Source organism: Eutrema salsugineum, unplaced genomic scaffold (assembly GCF_000478725.1).
Source record: "Eutrema salsugineum unplaced genomic scaffold, Eutsalg1_0 scaffold_6, whole genome shotgun sequence".
Lineage (NCBI taxonomy): Eukaryota > Viridiplantae > Streptophyta > Magnoliopsida > Brassicales > Brassicaceae > Eutrema > Eutrema salsugineum.
The window spans coordinates 10,263,976-10,279,946 of record NW_006256547.1 but is presented as its reverse complement, the minus strand read 5'-3'; the positions used below and the strand labels follow the sequence as shown (position 1 = coordinate 10,279,946).

Here is a 15,971-nt window from a genome sequence, read left to right as displayed (position 1 = left end):
AGGACCCTCTTGAGCATCTTGATAAGTTTGATCGGGTTTGCGACCTGACGAAGATTAATGGCGTGTCAGAAGATAGTTTCAAGCTACGCCTGATCCCATTCAGCCTCGGTGATAAAGCTCACCAGTGGGAAAAGAACCTCCCGAGAAGTTCTATACAAACATGGGAGCAATGTAAACTGGCATTCTTATCAAAGTTCTTCTCCACATCACGCACGGCCAAGCTAAGGAATCAGATCTCAAGTTTCACGCAGCACAACAACGAGAGCTTTAGTGAAGCTTGGGAACGGTTCAGGAGCTATACCAACCAATGCCCACACCACGGCTTCTCAGAGGCATCCCTCTTGAGTACTTTATACCGGTGCACTCCCCAAGATCAGAAACCAACTCGATACAGCTTCAAATGGGAATTTTCTTGGGAAAGAGATGAATGCGGCAATGGAACTAGTGGAGAACCTCGCCATGTCCAATGATACGTATGGAGAAGACTTTGACAGGGCAAACCGTTCAGAAGGATCTAGTGAAGAACAGCGCATGAAGAAAGATATAAGAGAGCTACAAAGCAAGCTTGACAAGGTTCTAATGGCTACACAAAAGCCAATACATTTTGTAGGCGAGTTTGATGAGCAAGGGCCGAGTTTTGATAATGTCAATGAAGATGGTCTGACTCAAGAAGAGCTAAACTACATAGGGAATCAGCAGAGGTATCAGCGGTTTAACAACTTCAGCAATAACCCAAACCTCTCTTACCGAAACCCAAATGTAGCTAACCCTCAAGACCAAGTGTACCCTGCTCACCAACACCAACAAAGCTATGCTCCAAAAGCTCCATTTCAGAATAGCTTTCAGCCCAAGCAACAGTTCAGTGGGCAGCAACAAAGCTATAGTCAGCAAAATCAAGCGGCTCAAAGCAACACCTTTAACAGCCAACCGCAGCAACATAAGTTCCCACCAGGGTTCAATCCGCAGCCGATGGGTAATCAGCAACAGAACCAGGGCACGGGTCCAAATCAACTGGGAACTGACGTCTGTGGGATTCTACAGCAAATGTTACAGGGTCAGCAGAGGGTTGAGATCCAGCACGCAACAATGCAACAAGATATTAGAGAGCTTAAGCAGAATCAAGCCTCGACATTATCGAGAGGACCGGCTTTACCAGGTAAGCCGGTGCCTAACCCCAAGGAATATGTGAACGCCATCACATTGAGGAGTGGTAAAGAATTACAAGCTCCTGCCTCTAAAACAAAGCTCATTGAGGCCAATGAGCAACTCGGAGGGGAGGCAGCCTCAGATGATGCGCAACAAGAAGAGGTTTTGGAGAAGGAACCAATCAAAGACAAAGGAAAAGAGGTGGAGAAGACACCTGAGCTTGAAAAGCCCTACGTTCCACCACCACCTTACCAGCCCAAGATACCATTACCAGGGCGTTTCAAGAAGAAAATCCTAGACAAGGCCAAGGCGGTCTTTGAGAAACACTTGGAGAACACGCAACTGACTTTACCCATCATAGACGCTTTCTTAGCTATACCACAGCTTGGAAAGTTTCTAAAGGATGCGATTCTCAACAAGACAAAGGAGCTCCAGGGTATGGTAATATTGAGTCATGAGTGCAGCGCCATAATTCAGAGGAGATCTATACCAAGAAAGCTATCCGATCTAGGCAGCTTTACTTTGCCGTGTGCATTAGGTCACTTGAAGTTCTCAAACTGCTTATGTGATCTAGGAGCTTCTGTGAGCTTAATGCCTTACACGGTGGCCAAGAGACTGGGGTTCAAAAGCTACAAGCCGGCCAAGATTTCCCTTGTATTAGCTGATAGATCGGTTAGACTACCGGTGGGCTTACTTGAGGATCTACCTTTGAGAATCGGTGAAATAGAGATCCCCATGGACTTCATAGTTCTTGAGATGGACGAGGAACCTCTAGACCCCATCATCTTAGGGCGACCGTTCTTAGCAACAGCAGGAGCGATCATCGACGTGAGAGTGATATGTTCATAATTTGCATCATTTAGGTTGCATAAATCATTCTAAATCATGTTTTATTTCATGAATTTTAGGTCCTTAGGGTTTGTTTTAGAACTTAAGAGATGCATAGGTCCCAATGATTCTTTGCATGTTTTGAGTGTCTATTAGGTGAATTTGGAGCTGAAAAGATGAATCCAAGAGGTGGAATGGTGAGCAAAGCTTGAAAAGTGGAAAAATTGGGTCTTTGGAGGTTATCGGCCATTCTCGCTGGCCAGGAAGGTTTTACCGGCCATTTTCATGTACCGCGGGAAGCTTTACCGGCCATTTTCATGTACCGCGAGTGAAGTGTATCGGCCAAAATCTCCGGGTGCAAACATGTCTCAGAAATCGCCTGTCCGGGGAACCTTCCGGTCCGATGGACGGAATACTTCCAAGCCGATTAAGTTTCCGGGGCCTTCATGAGAATCAGAGACATTTGAGTCCTCTTTCCATAACATCCGAGATCAGTCAATTCGGAGCTTTGAGCAGAAAGATACGGTCTCCGGAATGGACACATGTCTAGACGCCTCTCTCTGGTCGTGTAAATCCACTGCAAAGATGTGCCCTCCAGGAAGCCTTACACTTCCCAAGCACCGAAACTTCCTTCACCAAAGTTGGAGATAAATGAGTCCTATGTCTTCTGCAACCGGAATCACTCATTTCGGACAAGTTTCCAAGAAGTTACACTCTCCGGAATGCGAGATGGTCCGGACAGCCCAGAATGACTAAGTTAAACATGCCGCGATGGAATGCCACGGTCCACACTTGGCCGTGGCAACTTTTGTGCACCCTCGGCAAATGACACGATCTTCATGCCACGGTCTACACTTGACCGTGGCAAACATACACTTGGTTGAGAAGAACTTTGCAGCCATTCGGCGATTGACACGACCTAAATGCCACGGTCTGAGGCTTGACCGTGGCAACTCCTGCAAACCTTCGGCGATTGGCACGAGCTGAATGCCACGGTCTGGGACTTGACCGTGGCAAATGAACAACTGGCTGGAGACAACTTCTACATAGCTTCGGGTTTTGACACGGTTTGAATGCCACGGTCTGGAGCTTGACCGTGGCAATCAAATACTTGGCTGGGAAGGATTTTTCATGCATGCGGTTTTGACACGATCTGAATGCCACGGTCTAGGAGTTTGACCGTGGCAACCTTTACACATCTTCGGCGTTTGACACGGTGACTTGCCACGGGTTCCAGACGAAGCTTGATCAGACCGTGGCATCAAAAGGAACCAAGAACACAAGTGAAGACTTTGACACGGTCAGGATTGCCACGGTCACACCAAGAACACACCAGACCGTGGCAAACCCATCTTTGCCCACCAAGGCCGGGTCAGTACCCGGTTTGTTCTGGGTTGACCCGGTTCGCCCAAGCCTCCTTTATAAGGTTTTTAGACCTAATTTGTAGAAAACCTTGAATCTACTTTTAGTCTTCTTTCCCCTTTTGTGAAAACCTAATTAATACACTTGTTTTAGAGAGCTTAATATCGATTTTGAAGTTTCTTTTTATCCTGTTCCATCATTTCTTATCATCAAATCAAACTTCTAATCATGATTAACAACACATCTTGCAAAGGATCTAGTGTGTTGATCATGATTAGTGAGTAGTCACCTTAATGAGGTTCTAGATGTGTAGGTTTGGGTGCTAAAGTGTTAGATTAGGAGTGCTTCGGGCTAGATTCATTGATTCATTTCTCTAAACAACTGTTCTCTATGCTAGATCCTTGATAATCACTTGAGATCTAGATTCTGGGAATTTCATGCACCAAAAGTGTTTGATGAAATTCCTGAAAGAGTTGTATTAGAGGTTTAAGCATTTTTCTGCATGATGATGTATTGTTATTTGCTTGAATGATCATTGAGAACTGTTTATTAATGCATATTGATTCATATTTCACAAATGAGAATTTGGTTTGAAAATGGATTAGTATATATAGGGGTTAATACCTTCATGAGAGGATTAACCTAGATTAGAGTTCTTAATCATTTGAATCATGTCTCATCATTGTCATTAGCATTTCTAGTTTAGCACCAAGCACTCTAACCAACTATCATGTCTAGAATCTCATGCCTCCATCATAGTATATTCACATCATTTGTCATTGCTTAGTTCTTGTTTTGTCATTGTCATTAGTCTTTAATCCAGTTTATGTTTGTAGTTGTCTCTAGATTAATCAAAACCTACTCTTGTTTGCTTGAATTAAGAACTTGATCACATAGTTTAGTGTCTAACACCACATCTGGATTGATTAACCTCTTTGTGCTACATTGACAAGGGGATTGATAGCCCTCAGACCCTAAAAAGTCATGTCTATCAGTTGGCGCCGTTGCCAAATTGTGGTTGATTAGCATTAAGCTCTGATCTGTTCTTGAGATCAAGTGCTTACTTTCTTGTTTTTACTGATTCCTTTCAAGTTCTGTTTGTGATTTCAGGTGTATGAACACCAGGTCTAGATCAACAAGCTGTGGTCCTCCTTTCCCTCTCAACGACAACATCAACCTTTTGGTACCAAGGAGGAGAAGGGACAGACGTGGTAGACAGATTGATCAGGCTTACATGGAAGAACAAAGAGATCACGTGGTAGATATAGAACAACCAGTTCAAGAGCAACAGGCTCAGGGTAATGGAGCTGGTAATGGAGTTGGTCAAGGGCTTCATCAGGGTAATGTCATCAGGAACTAGTGCACCATCAACAAGCTTATGTCCACCAAGGACAAGCTCAAGCTCATCAACAGAGGCATCAGGCCAATGTTCAACAAAGACAACAAGTGCACCACCAACCCCACCCTCTCCAACCACAGCAAAGAAGATATGAGCAACCCCAAGTCTATGTTGGAGAAAATGACAGGGCCAATGCTCATCAGTATGGAGCTGGTATTCAGGCACCACCTGTGCAAAACAACAACTTTGAAGTGAAGGCATCATTGCTGAATATGGTCCAGAATTCAAAGTTCCATGGGTTAGCAATGGAAGATCCCTTGGAACACTTGGATCAGTTTGATAAGGTGTGTGATCTGACCAAGATTAATGGAGTTTCAGAAGACAGCTTCAAGCTAAGACTATTCCCATTCAGTCTTGGTGACAAAGCTCATCAATGGGAGAAGAATCTTCCAAGAGGCTCCATTCAAACCTGGGAGAAATGCAAGCAAGCCTTCTTATCTAAGTTCTTCTCCACCTCAAGAACTGCAAAAATGAGGAACCAAATCTCTAGCTACACTCAGCACAGAAATGAGAGTTTTGGTGAAGCATATGAGAGATTCAGGAGCTACACAAACCAATGCCCACACCATGGGTTTAGTGAGGCTTCTCTTCTCAGCACACTTTATAGAGGAGCTCTTCCCAAGATTAGAAACCAGCTGGATACTGCTTCCAATGGGAACTTTCTGGGTAAAGAAATTCATGCTGCTTTAGAGCTAGTGGAGAATTTAGCATTGAGCAATGATACCTATGGTGAAGACTATGATAGGTCAAATAGGAATGAAGGTTCAAGCTCAGAACAGAGGCTCACCAGAGAAGTTAAGGAGTTGAGAAGTGAATTAAACAAGTTGAAGCTGGTAACTCACAAGCCAATGCATTTTGTTGGAGAGTATGAGGAACCATCTCAAATCTTTGAGAACATCAGTGAAAAAGGTCTAACCCAAGAGGAACTAAACTACATTGGGAATCAGAGGTTCCAGAGGTATCAGTATGGTAATGCCAATCCAAACCTCTCTTACAGGAACACCAATGTAGCTAACCCACAAGACCAGGTGTATCCCAATCCTCAAGCTCCAGAGAACTTTGTTCCCCAGAACAACTTTCAAGGATCTTTTCAACCAAATAATCAGTTTGGTCAGAATCAAGGTTTTGGTCAGCAACAGCAACCATTTCAGGGTCCTAGTTTCAATACACAGCAGCAAAAGGCACCACCTGGATTTGGTCCTCCACAGTTCCAACAGCAAGCACCGGTTCAACATCAGTTTCAGCCACCAACTGTTCAACAAAGTCCTGTTTTCAATGTTCTTCTCCAACAGCTCTTACTAGGACAACAAAAGATGGTATCTGACATGGAGACACTGGGCGCAGAACTAAAGTCTATTAAAAAGAACAAGGGCATCTGCACTTCTGAACCACAAGTCTCTCTGCCTGGTAAAGCTCTTCAAAACCCAAAGGATTATTGCAATGCCATCTACTCCAATGATGACCACTCAGCTGTTGTGCAAGAAATAGAAGACCTTCTCTATGGTCAAGTCTCTAGTGAACCTGCACAAACCCATGTGGATGAAAATGCCATTATAGAGGATTTCATGGGCTTCATACATGAACTCAATGAGGACATTGAAAATAAAAGTGTGGGGACAGCCGGTTCAGTTCTTTCTGTTCAGCAAGGGAATGATTCTGTGTCTATTGAAACAAAGGAGCTGCCAACTGGTCAAGCAAAGCTAACCGATTGTGCCTCCACCTCTGAATCAACTCAGATGAAGCCCACCTCCCTCCCAAAGCTAGGCAACCCAGGGAAGTTCACCATCTCTTGCACTCTTGGAAACTTTAGAGTTGAGAATGCTTTGTGTGATTCAGGCTCAAGTGTGAGTATAATGTCTAAATATATGATGGAGAAGCTAAAGGTCAAGTCTATAACGTCCTACCCCTCTTCTATCACCTTTGGTGATTCCTACTCCAAGAAACCATATGGATTTTTAGAAGACTATCCACTTCAAGTTGGTGAATGCATAATTCCCACTGATTTTGTGATCATGAAGATGAAGAAGACCAAAGAGCTCCCCCTATTGCTTGGAACTGCATTTTTCAACACCACTGGTGCAATGATTGACTTTGATACTCAAAGAGTGGTGCTTACAAAGGTTGATAAGAATGCCTTTTACCCTGTTCAACCACCTTTAGCTGAATTTTGTGGATCAGTTGTTCAAGAGATAGAACCCCATAAAGTACTTGAGATGAAGTATGTAGGAAATGCTGGGATTTTAGGTGGATCCCAATCTCTCTCAGCTGTGGAAATGGAAAAAGAACCTCACACCAACTCTGTTTACAAGGATGGGACTGAACAGCCATTGATCAGAGAAGAAGACATCTTGCTCTCATGGTCTCCTACACTTAGTGATCTAAGGATGATTAACACCAAAAGTGATGGCTCAGCATCAGAAGACAAGAGTATTAAACCTGATCTTTCTTCTCAAGACTTTGATCTCACTCCTTGGGTTGATGATGATGGTTCTCTGAAGTATAAGCTGGATTGAAATGGGAAGCCAGGTCTGTTTGCTGAAGTGAGGGCATGTCTCACAAGGGCCATCTTTGATAAAGACCCAGATGGTATTCAAGAGCTGGTGGACAAAGGTCTCAAGGTGGGATCTCAAGGACAAGGGTCTAATGGTTCCCAAAGGCAGCAAACCAACTCAGCTTCCTTGCTCAGGACCATTGAAGTGCTGAAGAGCATCAGTGCTCAACCTCACCCCAGCTAAAAACAGGTTTTCCAAAGTCAAACTTAGAGACTTTAAACAAAGTGCTCTTGGGAGACACCCCAAGCTTATCCTTTGTAAATATGCTTTTGACCTTTTGATTTCTTTCTTTTTATGTTTTAGGATGTTTTGATGGGTTTGTTTAGTGTCTACAGGTGTTAGGTGTGAGTCTGAACCCTTGGAAAGTGAATGCAAAATGAAAAGAGATGAAGGAATGGAGACAAGCTTGTGCTCTGCCTTTGACAAGGGCACTGGCCACGGTCAAGAACAAGGCGTGGCAAGCCTCTTTGTGTTGCCATGGGGGGACAATCACGTCTCAAGGCCAGGCCGTGGCAAAAGAAAAAGAGGAATGGACAAGGCTCGGGGATTGCCACGGTTTAGATTGCCACGGAAAGGAGCCAGACCGTGGCAAAGTACACAGAAATCCCCTTTGTTCGGTGATTGACACGGGCCACAAGACACGGTTAAGGAACTTGGCCGTGGCAAAGGAAACGGTGCATAACTTCGATTCGGATTTTGCCACGAGAAGTTTGCCACGGGAAGACAAGGTGACCCGGCAAAGAAATGAAGACTGAGTATCCATTCGGTGCATGACACGGCTGGAAGGCACGGGTTCAAGACCAGGCCGTGGCAACATGAAAATGGAGTGTCCAACATTCGGGGTTTGCCACGATGAGTTGTCACGAGGAAGAGATGTGGCCGTGGCAAAATTATGGTGGTATGTCCAATATTCAGAGTTTGACACGGGGAAACAACCAGGCCGTGGCAAAAACAAGGTGGAAGGACCAATATTCGGAGAATGCCACGGTCTACAAGACACGGGCTAAAGGTTTGACCATGGCAAAGATTTGGAGGGTTTGACTGAGGAATGAGCACTGCCACGAGGAGTTTGACACGGGGAAACAACCAGACCGTGGCAAGAGAAAGGAAAGGAGACATAGTTCGGGGTCAGACCTCAGCGATTGAGGTAAACACTCAAAACCTTGTAAATAGCATGTAGACTTTCTTTTTCTTTTGCATTTTACTTGTTTGCTTTGATTTCACTTCTTTCTCATGCTTTTATAACACAAGGGACTGTGTTATTTAAGTGTGGGGGAGGAGTTTCATCCTTTACTAATCATGTTTTCTATTTTCTTATTTTACACTTTGAGTCTTGAGTCACATTCTAGTTGCCTATTCATGTAGTCTCATCTAAGTGCATATAAAAACCAAAAAAAAATGGATAAATCTGAAAAATTTACACAAAAAAATGATCATGTAGTAGCATTCTCATTTTTAGGATTGAGTCTAGATTGCATATGCATGTAGGTTGCATCTTGCAGGGAGTAATGATAGGTTTTCTAGAGAGTACATCACTTTGAGAACTTGAATTGAATATGCTTGTGAATCTTTTTCTGTGCTTGCAAAGTCTGAAATGATCTGAATCTGAGAAGCAAGTATGAATTGAACTCAACTCTGATTAAGTGGGAACCTTGAACTTGACTTGAAAATATCTTGTGATGCATTGTTTGAAAAAGCTTGTGGATACCGATATACATACTTGAGCTAGAACCATTGTTTTTACCACTCTTTTTCCTTAGCTCAAGTAGCTGAATCCACATCATGGATCAGTTCCCTCACCTTGAACCCATCCTTCTTTCAAGCCAATGTTTGTGTGTGAATTGAAAGGCCACCTTGGATCAAACTTAGCAGAAAGTGTTAGGTTTAGAGCGACAAGGGCAGGTCTCATTGAGTGCTGTGTTCCAACATCATGGAACTGAGAGTTTTGGCGAGAAATAAGTGTGGGGGAAAAGACTTGTTGGTGAGTGGAAAAAGGTGAGATGAGTGGGAAAGAGAGAGTGGAAATAGCTAGGGGAATGAAAGAAAAAGAAATCAGTCTTGGTGTTTTGAGAAAGTGAGCTCTGGTTTGTTGAAAAGAAAGAGTCTAGCCTCTAAGTAAAAAGGAAAGAAGCCAAAAGGCTCAAATGTTTTGAAAAGAAAGAAAGAAGAGGCTAGAGGTTGCAAAAGGAAAAGAGCTATGTAAAGTTTGTGTTCCAAGACTTGAGAGTGAAAGTGAAAATTAAATCCCCTAGTGTGAGGAAAATGAGAGTGAAAAGTGAGGGTTTTTGAGCAAGTGAGGAAGCTTTGAGTAGAGGGTGGGGAGTGATGAGTCTTTGCCCTTGTATGCATAGGTTGCTTTTTACCTTTAGCATTCTGCCAAAGTTTGATCATTCATAGAGAGATCCCTTTGCTGCATTTGACCCACTTGAACACCGATGAGATCATTTTAATCTCATAGCCTCTCCCTAGGCAAGCCAGCTTGTTTAAACATTGCATCATGAGGTTCACCTGATAAAAACTTAATGAATGTGAAAGAGTTGAGAGAGAGAAGAACTTGTGGAGATTCCTTACTGAGTTGATATATATCTGAGTATGACTTTGCATTGCATAATTGAGCATGAACTTGAATTCTCATTGTGATCACTTCTCTCAAAAAAAATGTGAACTCCCATTGCATACAACCTCTTTCTCTCATTTGCTCTTTTTTGCTTGAGGACAAGCAAAGGACAAGTGTGGGGGAGTTGATATGTTCATAATTTGCATCATTTAGGTTGCATAAATCATTCTAAATCATGTTTTATTTCATGAATTTTAGGTCCTTAGGGTTTGTTTTAGAACTTAAGAGATGCATAGGTCCCAATGATTCTTTGCATGTTTTGAGTGTCTATTAGGTGAATTTGGAGCTGAAAAGATGAATCCAAGAGGTGGAATGGTGAGCAAAGCTTGAAAAGTGGAAAAATTGGGTCTTTGGAGGTTATCGGCCATTCTCGCTGGCCAGGAAGGTTTTACCGGCCATTTTCATGTACCGCGGGAAGCTTTACCGGCCATTTTCATGTACCGCGAGTGAAGTGTATCGGCCAAAATCTCCGGGTGCAAACATGTCTCAGAAATCGCCTGTCCGGGGAACCTTCCGGTCCGATTCAGATGGCGGGTGCTTCATGGAAGTTGGAGAAGACTTGATCACGGAATTCGGACGCCTGAGCAGGAAGTTAAGCTCGTCGGAAGGAACCCCTGTATCGCTGTTGTTTTGGACCGAGCTGATGAGTTCGGAAGAATGCGAAGGACGGAATACTTCCAAGCCGATTCAGTTTCCGGGGCCTTCATGAGAATCAGAGACATTTGAGTCCTCTTTCCATAACATTCGAGATCAGTCAATTCGGAACTTTGAGCAGAAAGACACGGTCTCCGGAATGGACACATGTCTAGACGCCTCTCTCTGGTCGTGTAAATGCACTGCAAAGATGTGCCCTCCAGGAAGCCTTACACTTCCCAAGCACCGAAACTTCCTTCACCAAAGTTGGAGATAAATGAGTCCTATGTCTTCTGCAACCGGAATCACTCAATTCGGACAAGTTTCCAAGAAGTTACACTCTCCGGAATGCGAGATGGTCCGGACAGCCCAGAATGACTAAGTTAAACATGCCGCGATGGAATGCCACGGTCCACACTTGGCCGTGGCAACTTTTGTGCACCCTCAGCAAATGATACGATCTTCATGCCACGGTCTACACTTGACCGTGGTAAACATACACTTGGTTGAGAAGAACTTTGCAGCCATTCGGCGATTGACACGGCCTAAATGCCACGGTCTGAGGCTTGACCGTGGCAACTCCTGCAAACCTTCGGCGATTGGCACGAGCTGAATGCCACGGTCTGGGACTTGACCGTGGCAAATGAACAACTGGCTGGAGAAAACTTCTACATAGCTTCGGGTTTTGACACGGTTTGAATGCCACGGTCTGGAGCTTGACCGTGGCAATCAAATACTTGGCTGGGAAGGATTTTTCATGCATGCAGTTTTGACACGATCTGAATGCCACGGTCTAGGAGCTTGACCGTGACAACCTTTACACATCTTTGGCGTTTGACACTGTGACTTGCCACGGGTTCCAGACGAAGCTTGATCAGACCGTGGCATCAAAAGGAACCAAGAACACAAGTGAAGACTTTGACACGGTCAGGATTGCCACGGTCACACCAAGAACACACCAGACCGTGGCAAACCCATCTTTGCCCACCAAGGCGGGGTCAGTACCCGGTTTGTTCCGGGTTGACCCGGTTCGCCCAAGCCTCCTTTATAAGGTTTTTAGACCTAATTTGTAGAAAACCTTGAATCTACTTTTAGTCTTCTTTCCCCTTTTGTGAAAACCTAATTAATACACTTGTTTTAGAGAGCTTAATATCGATTTTGAAGTTTCTTTTTATCCTGTTCCATCATTTCTTATCATCAAATCAAACTTCTAATCATGATTAACAACACATCTTGCAAAGGATCTAGTGTGTTGATCATGATTAGTGAGTATTCACCTTAATGAGGTTCTAGATGTGTAGGTTAGGGTGCTAAAGTGTTAGATTAGGAGTGCTTAGGGCTAGATTCATTGATTCATTTCTCTAAACAACTGTTCTCTATGCTAGATCCTTGATAATCACTTGAGATCTAGATTCTGGGAATTTCATGCACCAAAAGTGTTTGATGAAATTCCTGAAAGAGTTGTATTAGAGGTTTAAGCATTTTTCTACATGATGATGTATTGTTATTTGCTTGAATGATCATTGAGAACTGTTTATTAATGCATATTGATTCATATTTCACAAATGGGAATTTGGTTTGAAAATGGATTAGTATAGGGGTTAATACCTTCATGAGAGGATTAACCTAGATTAGAGTTCTTAATCATTTGAATCATGTCTCATCATTGTCATTAGCATTTCTAGTTTAGCACCAAGCACTCTAACCAACTATCATGTATAGAATCTCATGCCTCCATCATAGTATATTCACATCATTTGTCATTGCTTAGTTCTTGTTTTGTCATTGTCATTAGTCTTCAATCCAGTTTATGTTTGTAGTTGTCTCTAGATTAATCAAAACCCACTCTTGTTTGCTTGAATTAAGAACTTGATCACATAGTTTAGTGTCTAACACCACATCTGGATTGATTAACCTCTTTGTGCTATATTGACAAGGGGATTGATAGCCCTGAGACCCTAAAAAGTCATGTCTATCAGAGAGGGGGTATGATCGAGCTACACATCGGTTCCGAAACTATGAAGTTCAATGTGAAGGAAATGATGAAGAAACCGACCATTGGAGGTCAGGTTTTCTATGTGGAGGCTATGGAGGAGCTAGCTGATGAGCTCCTAGAAGAGTTGAACGCAGAAGACCCATTACAAGTGGTCTTAACAAGGGAACAAAACGAGCACGGGTATTTGAACGAGGAAAACGAGGTGTACAAGCGTCTTTTGGACCAACCGAAGGAACTTGGAGCTGAGACGAGGTTTCTGGAGCTCAGGAAGAGTGGCCTAGACATTTTAGACATCGGGGAGTTCAAGAGCGTTGAGGAGACACCTCGGGATATCATGGTCGCGACAGCTTGTACCGAGGTCGATGGTAAGCCGCGCGAGAAAGAAAAGGCCGAGGAAGCTGTTCCGGGCCAATGCAGCTTTGATGCCGATTGGAACGAGGCTGATGCACCCCCTGTTGAGCTCAAGTCTCTACGAACAGGGCTCAGGTACGCTTTCTTGGGTTTAAACTCCACATATCCAGTGATCATTAACGATAGCTTGCGTGAACACGAAGAGAGTGCATTGCTTAGTGAGATAAGAAAGTTCAGGAGAGCCATAGGATATTCTTTGGCTGATATTAGAGGGATCTATCCTGACATATGCACCCACAGGATACACCTAGAGGACCAAGCTATGTCCTCTATTGAGCATCAACGAGGTCTTAACCCGAACCTCAAAGAGGTGGTTAAGAAGCAGATACTCAAACTCCTTGAGGCAGGGATAATTTACCCAATCTCTTACTCAAGGTGGGTATCTCCTGTTCACGTTGTGCCCAAGAAAGGTGGGATCACGGTGGTTAAAAACGAAAAGGATGAGCTTATAGCCCAAAGAACCATAACCGGTCATCGCATGTGCATAGACTATAGAAAACTGAATTCTGCTTCTAGAAAAGATCATTTTCCTTTGCCATTCATTGATCAAATGCTTGAGAGGCTAGCTAATCATCCTTATCTTGTTTTCTTGATGGGTACTCGGGTTTCTTTCAAATCCCTATAGATCCCGAGATCAAGAGAAAACAACATTTACTTGCCCTTATGGAACTTATGCTTATAGGAGAATGCCTTTCGGTCTTTGTAATGCATCGGCCACTTTTCAACGATGCATGATGCACATTTTCTCTGATCTAATTGAAGAGAAACTGGAGGTGTTTATGGCTGATTTTTCCGTATACGGCTCCTCTTTCTCCGATTGTCTTGCTAATCTATCTCAGGTGCTAAAGCGATGTGAGGAACACAGGCTCGTCTTGAACTGGGAGAAATGTCATTTCACGGTCCAAGAAGGGATTGTCTTGGGACACAAGGTATCAGAGAAGGGCATAGAGGTGGACAAGGCTAAGATCGAGGTTATGGTGAACCTACAAGCTCCGAACTCAGTAAAAGGAATAAGAAGTTTCCTTGGTCACGCAGGGTTCTGCAGAAGATTTATCAAAGACTTCTCCAAAATAGCACGACCCTTGACGAGGCTATTGTGTAAAGAGGTGGAGTTTATCTTTGATAATGAATGTGAAGAAGCGTTTAAGAGAATCAAGGAAGCATTGATCAGTGCACCGGTTGTACAAGCCCCTGATTGGTCATTACCATTCGAAGTGATGACAGATGCATCTGATTATGCCGTGGGGGCTGTCTTGGGGCAAAAGAAAGACAAGAAGCTTCACGTGTTCTATTACGCAAGCCGCACCTTGGATTCAGCTCAAGAAAAGTATGCCACCACTGAGAAGGAAATGCTCGCCATTGTGTTTGCATTTGATAAATTCAGGAGCTACCTAGTGGGATCAAAGGTTACGGTCTACACGGATCACGCGGCTTTGAGGTCTTTGATGACCAAGAAGGATGCTAAGCCGAGGCTTCTAAGATGGGTGTTGTTACTTCAAGAGTTTGATATGGAGGTGCTTGATAAAAAGGGTATAGAGAATGGAGCTGCCGACCATCTTTCAAGGCTGAGAATTGAAGAACAAGTCCCTATAGACGATGATTTACCCGAAGAACATCTCATGCTAGTCCGGTCTTACTTAGAGGTGGAGGAAGCCAACACGATCAAAGAGAGAAGCCTTCCATGGTTCGCAGACCTGGTGAACTACTTGTCATGCGGTCTAGAACCACCGGATCTTGATACTTATCAGAGGAAGAAGTTCTTTAGAGATGTGTTGAGATACCATTGGGATGAGCCGTATCTATACGTGCTTAACAAAGACCATCTCTATAGACGATGCTTGGCCGAGGAGGAGACCTATCCAGTGCTACAAGAATGTCACGGCTCGACGTATGGTGGTCACTTAGGTGCATTCAAGACGGTCACCAAGGTTTTACAAAGCGGTTTCTGGTGGCCGACCATGTTCAAAGATGCTCAAGATGGAGTCTCAAGGTGTGAAGCTTGTCAAAGGCACGGTAACATATCCAAGAGGAATGAAATGCCTAAAAACCCGATTTTTGAAGTAGAGGTCTTCGACTGTTGGGGCATTGACTTCATGGGTCCCTATGTAAGCTCATAGGGGAATCAGTATATACTTGTCGCGGTGGACTATGTGAGCAAGTGGGTTGAAGCGGTTGCATCCCAAACTAATGATTCAAAGGCTGTGGTAAAACTCTGCAAGAGCATCATTTTCCCAAGATTTGGAGTCCCAAGGATAGTTATAAGCGACGGAGAAAGCCACTTTATCAATAAGACTCTTGAGAGTCTTTTGAAGAACCACGGAGTAAAGCACATGGTGGCCAGCCCTTATCATCCTCAAACAAGCGGCCAAGTGGAGGTCTCAAACCGCCAGATCAAGGCCATTTTGGAGAGAACCGTGAGCGCATCTCGGAAGGATTGGAGCAAGAAACTAGATGATGCTTTGTGGGCTTACAGAAGTACATACAAAACCCCCATTGGAACCTCATCATTTAACTTGCTCTATGGGAAAAGCTGTCACTTACCGATTGAGTTGGAATACAAAGCCTTGTGGGCAGTGAAGCTTTTGAACTTTGATTTCAAGACAGCTCAAGAAAAGAGAGTTTTACAGCTTCATGAGCTCGAGAAGATCCGTTTAGACGCTTTTGAGAGCTCCAAAATCTACAAATAAAGGACAAAGGCGCTCCATGACAAGAAGATACACAAGAGAGAGTTCAAAGAAGGGGATCAAGTTCTGTTGTTCAACTCAAGACTTAATTTTTTCCCTGGAAAGCTAAGGTCTAGGTGGTCCGGTCCGTTTACTGTTCTTGAAGTGAGACCCTATGGAGCCGTGGTTTTAAAAGGAAAAGATGGACAAGGCTTTGTGGTAAACGGTTAGAGGGTAAAGCACTACTTGTCATCAGAAACAAGAGAGGGAGCTACCTCAGTTCCTCTTCTTGAACCCGAAACTGCCTGAAAAGGTAAGTAAAGTCAAACTTAGAGACGTCAAACAAAGTGCTCTTGGGAGACAC

At 43.7% G+C, this 15,971-nt stretch overlaps 2 non-coding genes across 2 annotated transcripts; both read right to left on the bottom strand.

The window, feature by feature from the left end:
* Positions 1-218: 218 nt before the first annotated feature.
* LOC112083797 lies at positions 219-325 on the bottom strand. The gene has a single exon (XR_002897925.1). It is a non-coding gene; the product is annotated as a small nucleolar RNA R71 (small nucleolar RNA).
* Positions 326-5,202: 4,877 nt separating this feature from the next.
* Positions 5,203-5,309, bottom strand: LOC112083657. Its single transcript, XR_002897793.1, has one exon. It is a non-coding gene; the product is annotated as a small nucleolar RNA R71 (small nucleolar RNA).
* Positions 5,310-15,971: the final 10,662 nt, after the last annotated feature.